Raw genomic sequence first — 15,306 nt, 5'->3', positions numbered from 1 at the left:
TAAAAAAAAGGGGGGGGGCAGAGCTGATGTGTCTGGTGTGGTAATCGAAATGTGAAAGCATCTGCCGTTGTAGGAATGAGACGTAAATGATTTGATGACTGCTGTTTTAAAGGAGTGCTATGTACCAAGTGACTGACTGAAGTGTGACTGTCAATGATTATAAGGGAAAGAGCGATGTTCTTGATAAGGGTAACTACAGAAGCCTGAAACTGTTAGATCAGATAATGAAAGTGATGGGGAGAGAGTTCCGGAGTAGCCTGTGTGTGTGTGTGTGTGTGTGTGTGTGTGTGTGTGTGTGTGTGTGTGTGTGTGAGAGAGAGAGAGAGAGAGAGAGAGAGAGAGAGAGAGAGAGAGATTAAGGAGATGCAATATGGCTTCATGGATAGCTGAGGAACCACTAATCTACCTTATTTTTGTTAGTCAAGTGTAGGGAAAGTTCTGTGGTACGAAAACCTCTAAAGGCTATTCTGAGAGTTTAGTGACCTGGAGAAAGTTTTCGATAGGGTGCCTAAGGAGTGGGCAACGAAGAATTTGGGTGCCGCCTTGTGGACTGTCAGGAGTGGTTATGACACTGTAGACAGGCCACGACTGAATGCCTAAACAATAGTACCGTAATTATAATGGGTAAATAAGGAGGTTGGGTGCTGAGGGGTGGACTGTTCAAGGGATAGTAGCTATAGTGGGTAAATGAGGAAGTTGGGTGCTAAGGAGTGAATTGTTCGAGTGGTTCTGACTACTGTAGAAACACCAAGGAGCCTACCGAAATGGCAGTGAATGGTGACCTGAGGAATGAATTCTCGTTAAATGCCATTTTTTTACTTTTTTAATGAAAGCAAGAAGAAACCAAAGGCCACAAGCCCGCAAACTGTCAAGAAAAAAAAAAAGAAAAGGCAACAGAGCCCAATTCAAGTCGGCTTAGCACACCCAATCTCTTGGGGACATTTTTACAAGAGTGGTACCGGTACTACAGTCTTTCCCTGACAAATTCCGAGAGAATGAAACCCCAAGTATGTTCAAGGATGATGCAGGATTGATTTAGGTATTGTTAAAAATAAGAGGACATTCCTGTGGCAGATATGACGGGTAGCTACCTTGTAATGACCCTCTCCTTGTGGACAGCATTAAAACGAGCGTGATTAAACCAATTTTTTTTTTTTTTTTTTTATTAGTCACACGATAAGAGAAAGGAATGTATGTTCCATGCCAGACAGAATAACCTCCGTAATGCGTGAAACACACACAGATGGCTCTTGGCCATGGAAGTAATAATCATTCCAGGGAAAATCAAATATGTACTGCCTGAGGGCCTCCCAATCAGCGGCTCAAAAGTGGCAAAGCCATCACTTCTTGGGAGAGTCCACAAGCCCTACTGGAGCGATTGGACAGGTTAAGGTGATGGGTTGTGATCAGAGGAGACTAACAGGGAGAAAAGAGTAACAACATTACCAGAAGCAATACAGTATGTTGGAACTCTCTCCAAGGCAGTCAGGGATATGGGTAGCGTGCTGTACAAGCTGCTCTAGGTCGTTATGGACAGAAAGATGTAGGCTTGTTCACCAGGTGGATCAGTGAAAGGAGAGGAGAGCCAAAGGTGGTGGTGAACATTGATATTACCTAGAATGGGGATTTCAGAGAATGGAGAAACTGATAGGATGTATTTCATCTTAGAAGTACAACAGTCAAAAAAATTTTCAATCAGTCAAATTAGGAGATAAGTAAATAGCAAAGATATAAAGTCAGAGAATGACAGGAGAGCCGAAGCCAGAGGGAAGAGAATTCAGATGATTCAAGTTCAGGAACACGAGAGCATGCTATGTTGTTGTGCACATATACACAAGAGCCACTTTTGGCTTTGAAGTGATTATAGAGAGAAGAAGGATACAGAGAAGGGTTTGCTAGCAGTCTTCTGTGATCTTGTTCACCCCATGCCCACCCCGATGGTGCTTAACAATACTTTATTCACTTTAACATTAGGGGGAAGGCTATGCCTTATCCTCTTAGACGGACCTGCCCTTAACGCCTCAAGTAGCACCACGCCTTCCACTGGGGTTAGCGCACTTGCTCAACACGTTTTTTGAGGTAAAAGTTTTAATATTTCACAAACAAATAATTTATTTCTTCACTTACTACCGCACAACACACCATTCATCATGCACTTCCACTGTTATTTTGTGAGAGCGATGGTGTTCTGATGGCCTTGCACATGAGAGACAGTAATGTAACGGGAATGTGGGGAGACTATCAAAGCAGTGGGACACATGAGCGAGTGGACGTGCGACATGGGGACTTCAAAAAGGATGGCAGGAAAGAGGGCGTGTGCTCAGAGGCCTCAGAAGGGGGTTCCGTGCATGCAAACACTGGGCGGCCATCCTGGCTCAAACATATGCCTGTCAGTTTGTGCTGGTGGAAGTGCTTCTGCAAGAAGCATCTCAAGCACCACCAGCTATAATGGGTACCAGTAGGTCTTTCATAGACATAACTGAAGACTTTTGGGACCAAAAAAAATTTATCATGAATGTGAAATTAGTTAAAACCACAGAGTAGAAGATGCACAGTTTGCAACATTGTGTGGAAGCTGCATGGTGTCTACTCATATTTACTATTTTTTGCAAATATTTTTTGATGAAGAGCACTCCTTGCCAAGCTGCAGACCTTATTTGATGCATAGCCTAATGAATGTCTGCATAGGCCAAGTTGCAAGTTTCATATGAGGGACAATTTACATTTGGCTGTAAAACAATTAATCAGGGGAGGTATCTTACAAAAATCAGCCCATGCCACCTATGCACTTCACTGATGTATGTAAACAAACACATTCAAATATAACTTTTGAGTTTTAACTGGCAATCTATATATACCCATTCTTTGTATTCTGTTTTTGTGCTTCTGGAACCTCATCCATGGCAGGTAGCTACTAGGTAGCAGCTACCACAAAGAGGCAGAAATGATTACACTCTACTGTATATCCAGAAGTCAATATCTAAAAGGGACTCATCACAGAAGGGGCATACTGGTAGTTCTGAGTTGTTATTTTTTTTTTCATGAATTATAATAGGAGGTGTGTCAATGATACTATTTAAACACAGAGAACGATTTAAGAAGTATACATGAAGACCGGAGAAACAGTCCATCATGGGTCAAAATAAAACCCGAGTCCACGAAGTACGGTAATGCCTCAGTGATGCCCCGGTGTTGAAGTTTTATGACTGACAAAAACCTCAGATACTGCAGGATTCCTTACTCATTTTTATGTCATTTCCAGTGCGATACATGCAGATACAAGTACCATAATGCATGTTAAAAAAACAAATAAACTTAAACACTCAGAACAAAAGTTTTTGTACATTGTTATTCTGTCATTATTTGGGGATTAATTATTGAATTATTCTGTTGGTGCCATTTTCAAGTTCTGAAGTTATGCACAAATGCCATGCAGCAAATACCCAACAGTTTATGTTTTACAATTTTATAAATTTCATTTCTGACATTAAAAAAAGACTGCTCTGTTACGAATGTTCTGCGACCTTCAGTTTTCACCAAGACAATTTTGCTGTTCAGAATGTGTTCATCTACATTTACGAAGTTCTATCCAAAATTTTCTGGACCTTTTTTACTTGTACCATATGTGAGTGATGGAGTGGAGGGATTCAGTTGAGAGGTATATGAGGGAGGGGGGGGTGAGTTAGGGGGAGGGTAGTCAAATGGTGGGTGACAGAGCGACTTGGAGGCGTTTTCTCTGCGGCCACCCTTTGCGGGATTAGGGCGTCGGGCTATAGATAGATAGATAGACCATATGTGAGGAGAAGAGCAGACACACGTCGCCGAAGATGAGGTAGAGGGGGAGAACACAAGGCAGGCTGAGGAGGATGGTGTGGTTAGGAGTGGGCTGAGAGGGGAATGTGGGAGATGGGAGGGAGGTAGGGGGGTCCTGATTGGCTGGATGGCTGGAAGAGCGTGAAAGGCGAAACGTGATTGGTGGGCGATGATGTCAGGTATTTTGAGGCTGCACGACTCACACTGCGTCACAGCCCGCCCAGTCCAAATTTCCGCGTTACGCTAACAGTTCATGTGTTAGTATGTTTATTTCCTTCCGTAAGATCGTGCCGTGTTAGAGCAATATCGCGCTACAGCAAACCGTGTCAGGGGAGGACTGGCTGTAACGGTCATTTTTTATTGTTATTTAGATATTCCATTTTTATACTGGATTAAATATATAGTTCTCAGAAACCATTTACAACGCTGGGTGGTAACCATATAACCAAACCATATGTGCTCCCTACATGTCAACAAGTGGGTTGGTGGAGGGTTAGTGTCCCTCCCTGTAAAACAAATAACTCAGAGTCAAATGGCCAACCCGTGTGGGATTATGGCGTCTGGCAATAGATAGATAGATAGGATCGCAATGCCTGAATAGGCTGTTGTAGCACGATGTGCCTCTAGGCAGCAGTACTAACATGCATTGTAAGTCAGTATGCCATGTGGCACGGAGCTAGGCGGGCATGGGGATTAGTTACATTCGTTTGTTTGCTGCTGTGCATGTGTCATCAGGCGATTTTTTATATGGATATAAGAAATGAACAGCAAATTTGCACCAAATTTTGCACAAATCTAGAGAAAAATGCAACAGAGACACTGACAATTATGGGGGTAGAGGGTTTTCAAGAATACTCCCTCAGTATCCCTGCTTGTCGTATGAGGCGACTAAAAGGGCTGACGGAGGGTTAGTGTCCCTCCCCGGAAAACAGCTAACTAAAAAGACGAAGAAGCCTTGGACAAGGACTGACCAAAAGATGACGACCAAGGACCAGACAAATGACATGGTACGGATCGCGAGGTGGAATGTAAGGGGTGCGAATGATGAGGTGAGAGAGAGAGAGATTGTCCAGGTGCTTGAGGGTGCAAAGGTGGATGTATGTGGAGTAACTGAAACTAAATGCAGAGGAGAAATGTGAGAGAATGGGAGTATGGATGGTGTATATGTGCAGGACTAGGTGCGAATGAGAGGGCAAAAGAAGGAGTGTGTATTGTTGTGAGTAAAAGATGGAAGAAGAACATAAGTGAGTATGGATCAGTTGGCTCAAGGACTGTGTGGGTAAGATTGAAAATTGGAATACAAATGTGGGCGATTGTGTGCGTGTAATGACCAACACAAGATCGTGCAAGCAGGGTGAGAGAAGAGTTCTGGACAAATGTGGAAGTGTGCATCAAAAAGTTTGGAAGGAATGAGAGTGTGTTTTTGATTGGTGATATGAATGGTAAAGTAGGGAATGTGAAGGTGGATGGAATAGTTGGTGAGTCGGGTGTGCCTGCTGAGATAGATGAGAATGGCAGTGCGTTAGTGGACATTTGTGCAGGGAGGGGGTTGGTGATAGCCAATACCCTCTTCAGGAACAAAATGATCCACAGGTATAAATGGCGAGTGATGAGAAGGGTGGGTGGTGAACTGAATGAAAGGAAGGCAATGATTGATTGTGTGTGTGTGGATGAAAGGATGCGAAGATGTGTAATGGATGCAAGAGCTTACAGAAGTTGGGGGAATGGACTTTCTGACCACTACTTGGTGGTGGCCAGAATCAAGATCCAAGTAAGATGGAGAAACAGAAGACGGGAAGGACAGGAGGAAAGAGTAGTTGCAAGGATGGTGGAAAGGTTACAAGAGGGTGAGAAAAAGGCAGATTGTAGGAGAGAAGTGGAGGAATGATTGGGTAAATATGAATTGGAGCAGATGGGGGACGTGGAAGGTGTGTGCAAGATATTCACAGAAGAAATATGTGCAGCATGTGATGTGGTGTGTGGGGTGAAGAGAAGACAGAAGGGGGTGCAAGGAACAGCATGGTGGAATGAAGAGGTGAGACAGGCTGTGGCACAAAAGAAGAAAGCATACAATGAATGGATGTGAAATAAGGGCGTGGAAGAAGTTGAGAGGCAGAAGAGAGAGTTGTATGTAGGAAGGAAGAGAGAGTTGTATGTAGGAAGGAAGAGAGAGGTGAAAAGATTAGTAAGAGAGAGTAAGAAGAGAGTGCATTAGGAATTTGGAAGGAATCTGAGTGTAAAGTGGAGGGACTGTAAGAAAATGTTCTGGAAAGAGGTGAAGAGAGTAAGACAGGGTGAAAGTGAAGTTAGTAGGGGAGTGAAAGATAAAAATGGTAGATTACTAGTGGAGAAGAGAAAAAGTGAGCAGATGGAGTAAACACTTTAAGGAATTGCTGAACATAGAGAATGGAAGTAATGCGAGTGTAAGTGGCTGGGGAATGGCTGGAAGACAGAGGGAGGTGAGAAGACAGGAAGAAATCAGTAGGATAGAAGTTGTGGAAGCAATGAAGAAAGTCAAATTGGGAAAAGCCCCAGGAATTGATGGAGTGTGCGTTGAAATGCTGATGCATGGGGGAGAGATAGTAGTAGAATGGATGTGGAAGATGTGCAGATTGGCCTGGGAGGAAGGTAGAGTCCCTGAGGATTGGAAGTCATTTATAAATATTCCCTTGTACAAAGGAAAAGGGGAAAAAGAAGTGTGTGGTAATCACTGGGGCATTTGTCTTCTTAGTGTAATAAGAAAAGTGTATGGTAGGATACTTATTGACAGAGTTACGGCAATAACAGAGGAATTAGTTGGAGAAGAACAGGGAGGCTTTAGGAAGGGAAGAGGTTGTGTAGATCATATATTCAATCTTAGATCTTTAGTGGAAAAGTTCTAGAGAAGGGAAAGAAGTTGTATGCAGCTTTCATGGATCTGGAGAAAGCATATGACAGGGTGGATAGACAAGGATTGTGGAAAGTATTAAGAATATATGGAGTAGATGGGAAGTTGTTGACTGCTATGAAGAGTATGTATGATGGTGCTAAAGATGCAGTGCGTGTGGATGGCGAACTAAGTGAATTTTCCTTTTTGAAGGTTGGGTAGAAACAGGGATGTGTCATGTCTCCATGGTTGTTCAATCTGTACATGGATGGTGTACTAAAAGAGATACAAGGTAGGGCAGTGGATGCTGGAGTGGCCCTAGTGAGAGAGGGTAGTGTTTGGAAACTCCCTGTACTGTTGTTTGCAGACGATACCGTGTTGTTAAGTGAAGACGAAGGGGAGCTGCAAGGCTTGATGGATGAGTTTGGGAGTGTGTGTAAGAAACTGAATCTAAAGGTGAACGCAGGGAAGAGTAAAGTGATGGTCTTTGAGAGAGGTGAAGTCAGTGAATGTACAGTGAGCTTGGATGGTGAGGAAATGGAAAATGTGAGTACGTTTAAGTACTTGGGGAGTGTGATGAGTGAGGATGGAAGTTCGGAGGGTGAAGTGCTTGAAAAAGTACCGTACAACAAGGAAGAAAGGTTGCTGGTTCCTTGAAAGCAGTGATAAGAAACAGGGAAGTGAGCATGGAAGTGAAAAAGTTACTACATGACAGTATTGTGATACCAACTCTAACGTATGGAAGTGAAGCTTGGTCGTTGTTGGAAGGACACAAGTCAAGAGTGAGAGCAGTGGAAATGAGTTATTTAAGAGGAGCCTGTGAAGTCACATGGAGAGTGAGGCTGACAAATAAGGATATAAAGGAGAGTTGTGGTGTGGATGTGGATGTGATAAGAAGCATTAAGAGGAACACACTGAGGTGGTTTGGCCATGTAGAGAGGATGGAGGGTGAGAGACTGATGAGGAGAGTGTATGTGAGTGAGGTGGAGGGGAGGAGAGGGAGGGGGAGGCCAAGGATGAGATGGAGGGATGGAGTGGAGAGGTATATGAGAGAGGGGGGTGCGGGTTGGGAGCAGGGCAGTGAAATGGCTGGGGACAGGGCGACGTGGAGGCGATCTGTTTGTGGACACCCCGTACAGGATTAAGGCAACTGACAATAGATAGTGTTTGGCAAGCAATCTCACAGTCGGACACAGGTTTTTCAGTGGCATGTGCAGTTCAAGGCCAGTCAAGCATCGGTTGACAATAATGACGACCTCATAGGGAGGCTCTCAAACAGCACAACTCCTCAAAATGTCGCAAAAATTCAGCAGCTTATCTGTGAGGATCGATGACAGAGCATTCACGATGTTTGTGAGGACATGGGGATTGGTTACAGGATACGTTAGAGGATTCTCAATGAAGGATTGGGCATGCACCGCATCGTATCCAAATTTGTCCTCAGGCTCCCGACGGCTGACCAAATGCAGCAAGGCATCGATGTCTGCCCTGAGCTTCTTGGACTGGCCTCATGAGATGAAACCTTGTCCGGGCCCCCTGTGACTTCTTTCTTTTCCCCATAATGAAGATCAAGCTGAAAGGGCATCGTTTTTATACCACTGAGGGCATCCAGATGGAACAGCTAAGTTTCAAAAAATGCACTACTGGTATTTTTTCTTATCAACACCTTATGAGGTCAGACATACTTGTGTGCTTTTAGCAGAGATGAAAGCCATGAATGGAAATCACTGTCCAATTATGAAAATAAATATACAACACAGGCTAAGTGAGCATCAAAATACAGTACAAGTTTTCGTCTTTTTAAAAATCAAGAAATATGCAAATACTCAGCAGGTGCTATATAAGTCAGTGTAAAGTACATTTGGAACATTTCAGCACAACCTAACCTAACCTATTTCATCCCCAATGTACTTTTAAGTTTAAAAGTGAAATCTATGTCTTTAACCCCTTACCCGCGGGGATGGTTGGACCGTGCCGTGCCCCTCCCACAGGGATAGCAGAGCTCTAAAAACACGATAAATTAGCTAATTCCAGGTCAATGGAAGTATGACTTATCCTCTTCCCTTTCTTTTTATATACGGTATAGTTTTTGGTATGAGAATAGGCCATAAGGGATATTTCAATGGGTAATGAACATGGAAAATTAGCGACCAACACGTGGGGTGTTGCCAGGTGATAAATTAGCTACTTCATGGCCAATGGCAGTATCAATTAGCCTTTTCCCTTTTCTATATATATTTTTTAGTACAAGAATAGAGAATAGGGCACAATTCAATGGAAAAAGCGAATGGAAAAAACCAGCCAGGAGCTGCATTGTGCGGCCTGGCTGTAGCTATGTGGGGGAGGGGGTAAGGGAGGGGAGGTGGGGAGGTGAGGCAAACACAGAAAAATGGGTAAATTGCTAACACTGGATGTAAGTACTACTGGTATTAGCAGTGCTGCCGATAGCTACACACTGGCAGTACTAATAGATGATACAAGACCGCAACTGAAAGCCTGGCCGATTTTAAAAATCCCTGAATCACAAAAGTGACGCCCCGCGGTATGGTACTTATGTAATGAGTGTCACGAAAATGACGGCCCGTGGGTTAGGGGTCAAAAATAAGACCCACCAAAAAAAGTACAGTGATCCCTTGGTTATCGCACATAATTGGTACCAACCTAAAAATACCCCCGCTAATACCAATACACCAGTCCTATATGAGACAGCCCTAGCATGTACTCAGTATGGATGGTGGGTGTTAGCGCCGAAGTGGTGACATGTAGAGGTGTGCGGTACGTAGGAGGACTACTGGGCCTTGAAAGCAGGCTGTAAAAAGCCTATACCCAGAGTCGGTCACATAAAAAAAAAAAAAAAAAAAAAAAAAAAAAAACTAGTGCGTGATAACAAAATTGCACAATAACAAAAGCACAGAATCTATGGGCTATCCTAACTGGTACCAGGCATCCCAAGTGCAAGCCCAAATCTTCCCTTTATGACAATTTCAAACCACTAAATACATACTGTTATGGTATGTATCAAAAATACACATAAGTATGAATGGGTTTACAAAATGATGAAAAGGTTTACAGCGTAATAACAGACCTGAGATGGGTCTGGCGTAAGGTGTTCTGAGGCTTGGGAGTGGAGGGTTAGTGTTTTCCTCCAATTGCGATTAATTCATCAAGCAGGGCCTCATCTTTGAACCCCTCAAAACCATCAGAAACCACAGACACTGCACCAACATGGTCAGCAGAAACCATCTTAAGTGCGTGATAGCAATGTCTTTTAACCGAAAAATGTGCGACAATGATACGAATGCAGATTTTCATCTTCCAGGAGTTCTATCTATAGCCCGACACCCTAATCCCGCAAAGGGTGGCCGCAGACAAAACGCCTCCAAGTCACTCTGTCACCCACCATTTGACTACCTTCCCCCCAACTCACCCCCCCCTCCCTCATATACCTCTCAACTCCATCCCTCCATCTCATCCTCGGTCTACCTCTCCCTCTCCCTCCCTCCACCTCACCTACATACAACCTCTTAGTCAGTCTTTCATTCTCCATTCTCTCCACATGTCCAAACCACCTCAGAGTATTTCTCCTAATCTTCTCTCCAGGAGTTAGCTACTGTATATCATAATCCAGCTGTGCATTACAGTTTTAGAAACGATGCCGCAGCATGACCATCCAATGGCTAGCTACTTTGCAAACTGCCTTGGCACTGACTTTTCAGCTATCAGATACTTCTTTTACGTGAAATTACATTTTTTTCTAGTTATTATATTTTTTTTTTCATTTTTTCATTGCCAGACACCATGTATCCCAAACAGGGTGACTAAGGGCTTAGAGTTAATTGTTTTACAGGGAGGGGCACTAATTCTCCACCAACCCCACTTGACACGTAGGGAGAACGTTATGCCAACAGCATCTGGTGTTCCTAGGCGGTCACCCATCCAAGTACTAACCAGACCCAACGTTGCTTAACTTCGCTGATCGGACGAGAAGCGGTGTACTCAACGTGGTATGGCCGTTGATGAATGAAATTAATATTTTTTTTCATGGATCTATAACCCCTTCGTGCACAAGGGCTCAAAATGAGTCAAAATGGTGTTAGTCTGAAGAGGACATGACGACGCAATATGACGTACTTGTCAGTGTTGGTCTGATGGGGTGCCGATTAGGCAATTCTGGATAAAAATGGTCACCAAAAATTATGTTTTAGCATGAAATGCGTCACTATTTGGTGCGTCATAGGAGAGGGTGTCTATTTCCAGGCCAACTCTCTCAAATAGTCGACATTCTCTCTCGGTTTTAGGTTCGGGGGAGGGGGGGCATGCAATTTTTGGCGATTTACTTGAAAATTATTGGTCGTACCAAAACTCTGACAACACCAGATGAAAGCTTCTAAAATTCTCCATCTAGACATATGCTTAGCTCTTGGATTATGCAAGCATACAATACTTTACTGTATTGTATGCTTAATTTTCAACTTTTACTCAGGGGAAAGTTCTTAAGATTGAAAGTTGAGACGAATAATAATGCAATATCCAGCTCAGGGCTGAATATTGAACTGATGGGGGTACTATGCAATATCTGGCATTTAGCAACATCCAGCATAGGACTTGGCTTAATTACACCAGACAATTGAGTGTTTACTGTACACTGACCCTAGGTCTGGTATAGTGGGTCCCAGTCAGATTATGTTATACAGTATAACAAACTACCGTATCGGATACACATCTGTCTTTTCCAAAGTTAGTTTAAAATGTGGTATCACTGTATTATAAAGCTGTAACATGGACATGGTGCATTGAAGGTTCAATAAAATGTGCAGCATAAATGTGTTTGTAATACAGGTGTACTAGTACCGGTAATATAAAAATACAATAATATGGAACAGGCTCAAATGCTCAAACTGCAAAACACTGCAAGCAGGCATCAGTGCATGCCAGGCTTGAGAGTGCAGTCCCTACAAGTGACTGGACACTCACATTTACTAAATGACGAGCAGCATCTTTTCCTCAACAGGTTCATATTAATCATCATACCCGCATAGCTGAAATGGGGGAAAACATGGTATCATTTGTACTGTATAATACTGTACCATATATCATAGTCTTAACTGAGGTCTATCTTGTTTACAATCCCAGCATGTACTGAATAAGTGATTGTTCAGAATGAAAGCACACCAAACTGGTATAGTGATGTCTGTAGAGCTGACCAATAAAATAACTATGATGCCTCCTTGCAGTGGGTACATCTTCAGTTTATACTGACTGTAGCTACAAGTACTGCTAGGTTAAGTGGTATAACAAAACACAGCTATACTTGCACCTGTTACGCATGTTCATAAAATTGTCATAACAAATGATGAAATACTTGTACACATATCAGGCTTTTGTTTGAATTTCCACATTTTCTCCAACATCACACTGCATTTAACCCCTTTGTCCCAGGCTTGAGGTTGGCTAGCATTATTCCCTAATGTGGTACGAGTTAAAGGGAAAAAAAAATCAAGTTTGACATTTAACTAACCCTTCCAGATTAAAATAATACAGATAATAACATACAAACTCTATACAGTATTATCCTTACAGAACATTCCATGGGGTAGCCAATTTCAAGATTACACAAGCCCTCCATTACAAGAATTTACTGTGTCTTCATTCACTTATAATACATATCCCCAATAGCCTACACAGCTCATCCTCTTGGAAGCTATGCCTCCTCAATTTTCCCTGCACTTCGCCATGTGGAAGGACCCAGTTCCGACCCTGGCGAGGCGTTGTCTGCCACAGGAAGGCAGTTGCCTGCTTGTGATCAATAGATCTGCTTGGCCAGATAGACCAGGGCAGAGCATCAATAACAACTGTTTATGGTATACTGTATACTACTGGCTACTTCATACATGGCTTCCTCATAGCTACTTTCCAAAAATATTCCATTTTCCACATAGCTCAGATATTCAGACCTGACAGTTTGTACTGATCCATATTAACCTTTCAACTCTGAAATCAATGATGCATTTACTCAGAAGAACTGTTAGATACTGTAACGACTGAAAATATTATCTGAAAGTCATCAAAATTGTCATCAGTAGCCAATGGCCAGAGTTAACATTAAAGTCACCTTCTAGGCAACTGTCGGATGGTCACTCAGAGGCAAAAAAAAATTATTACTGTTGGTCAAATTACAAGCTACGGCTACAAAAACCTTGACTGAACTGAATTACAGTATATATTAAATAATATATACCTTGCCCACAACAACTTCGTCAAATGGTGAAACAAAAAAGTTACACCCTGTATAGCCTACTAGAACAGAATCAATATTTGCTTGCAAGAATAACATAAACAATGGTAAATGAAAAACTATTTAACTACAAATGGTGAAGGAGGTCCATCTCCTCCAGAAAATTAAAAATGTCAGCCAGATAGCCAAAGGTTCCTCCAGGAATTGTAAACAGACATTATGCACCATATGCCCAACTGTGCCTAAGGAGAAACCCCCTGACCAAGATGCCCCAAGCTCGGATACAACCAGCAAGTGATGGACAGTAAGGTGAACCAAGTAGTCAACTCAATACAGTTGAGCCCTATGGCACATTAGGAAACCATGAGCATGCCATGACTGCCCAAGTTAAGCCAGGCAACAGCCACCTCCAACTGCCGAGGCATGGAGAGGAGAACCCTTGGTGAAACCACACTCTGAGAAATCTTTAATTTACTATTACCAACATCCCATTGTCTTTGCCAACTGGTACAAACTGCAGACTTTATGGAAGGAGTGATATTGGTAGAAGGAAGTGGGTAGTTGGCAGTAGGTTATCGAGAAAACTCTTAATGAAGAAAACTAATTTCACCATGAAATGCAAATATTCGGAAACTGCTCTAAGCTGACCTACTTTGTCAATTTTTAGTATAACAGCCATTCCTAATTTAGATTAGGTTACTCTGCTCAAGTCTGGTTACCAAACATAAATGTACAGAGTAGGGCAATATAATATTCTAGATGGTATTCTAATTCTTGTCACCAAAACAAAACTTCCTATATAAAAACAGTTGTTTGGAGTTGCTTTCAAACTATTTATCAAATCACTGCAGTCATCAATGAAGAAATACCATACTTTAAGCTGCAAGCAGAAATTATGGTCACAGCATATATCTACTGAATCAGCTTCAGGAAAGAGAGAGAGAAAAAAAAAAAGCTATCCTAACCTGATCTTAACTGTGACATAGGCCTAGCATCAAGGTTTCAGTTTACACTCAGAAACTGCATTGGGAACAGGCTGTGAAACCTTAACAGCATTTTCCGTATGTTTTGCACAGTCATGTAAACTTATTAAAAAAAAAAAAAAAGTACCATATTCACAAATCAAGGAAGTGCTATGATTTTGGTATCCATAGTTATAGCAGGTAAAGAGAACCATATCAAGGAAAAAAAAAAAAATGCAAAATCCGAAGACAAACTTTCCATTTCTATTAAAAATTATACAAAGCTGAGATCAGGAAAACGTTGACACCAAGAACAGACACAAACTTGATTCAATGTGCATCAATTTAATTTGAACAACACGATGCCTTGCCATGCTATAAAACGGCACAATAAATTTGTATCAAGGAACACTAGCTAGTAAAAAACAATGCTCACTAAAGGACAACACTCACCTTGCGTAAAGCGTGTAAGTCCCATGGTCTTTTAATTTCCGTAACTCGAAGGTCTTTATCAGTTCACTATGCAGTTCACACGTACAAGGTCACTACGGTACGCTTAGATAATGAGAAATTACGTAGCGAAAGTAGATGTTGCTGTGAAGTAAACGACGGACGAATACCACGCTCACTTCCGGATCTTTAAATTCATCTCTTTAATGCCTGTCTCTTTAAATCCGCCTCTACTCCCCCTCAATGTTTGCATCACCTGCTCTTCTCATTCAAAGATCGACATGGTTTACACAGCTCAGTCACACAGACCACTCACTCGACGTTCGATAACTTAACGAGTCGGAGGTATTTTCAGTCTAGATGGGCCCACTAATAAGAGATAAACACACGGCACTTCACCCACAACCATCACTAACCACTAGTCTGCAGACGAAACTGACGTGTAAACATAGCTCATGTTATAGAGAAAATTTAGCCATATATAATCACCAAAAGACTTTACATAATTAATACTTCAAGTTCTTGAGCCTGAAATGTTTTCGCAATATTCTTAATTGATTTCTAAAATATATTACATCATGTAGCTTCAGAGTGCATTAATATAATTAGCTTAACCCGGATCTTGCGTGTCGTGCTTGCCATTGTTTAAGATGACGTCACATGCTGGGCTTCGCTAGGGCCCCTCATTTACTCAGGATTAATAAGTCACTTGGCCATAAATAAAGATGAAGATAGTGTTTTCACGACGCCCAACTTTACGATACTATTATGAGGAAGAAAATATTGCTTATTATGAATGAAATTGACCACTGAGCAGAAGAAAAAGAAATAAAAATGAAAGAATGAATAAAGCAACTGCGCTGTATTTTTTAAAATCTGGACAGAAGTATACATACAAAAATTACCACCCTCGAGTACTCTCTGCCGTAAACCTTGTTATTACGTCAGTCTACGTTAAAGAGTTTTGCATCCCATCTATC

At 42.1% G+C, this 15,306-nt stretch overlaps 1 non-coding gene across 1 annotated transcript; it reads right to left on the bottom strand.

The window, feature by feature from the left end:
- Window positions 1–10,578: 10,578 nt before the first annotated feature.
- Window positions 10,579–10,697, bottom strand: LOC145399312 (5S ribosomal RNA). The gene has a single exon (XR_013897267.1). It is a non-coding gene; the product is annotated as a 5S ribosomal RNA (ribosomal RNA).
- Window positions 10,698–15,306: the final 4,609 nt, after the last annotated feature.

Source organism: Coenobita brevimanus, chromosome 5 (assembly GCF_032717465.1).
Source record: "Coenobita brevimanus isolate Jiangsu-jjx chromosome 5, ASM3271746v2, whole genome shotgun sequence".
In the NCBI taxonomy this organism is placed as follows: domain Eukaryota; kingdom Metazoa; phylum Arthropoda; class Malacostraca; order Decapoda; family Coenobitidae; genus Coenobita; species Coenobita brevimanus.
This window is presented reverse-complemented; position numbering and strand designations above follow the sequence as displayed.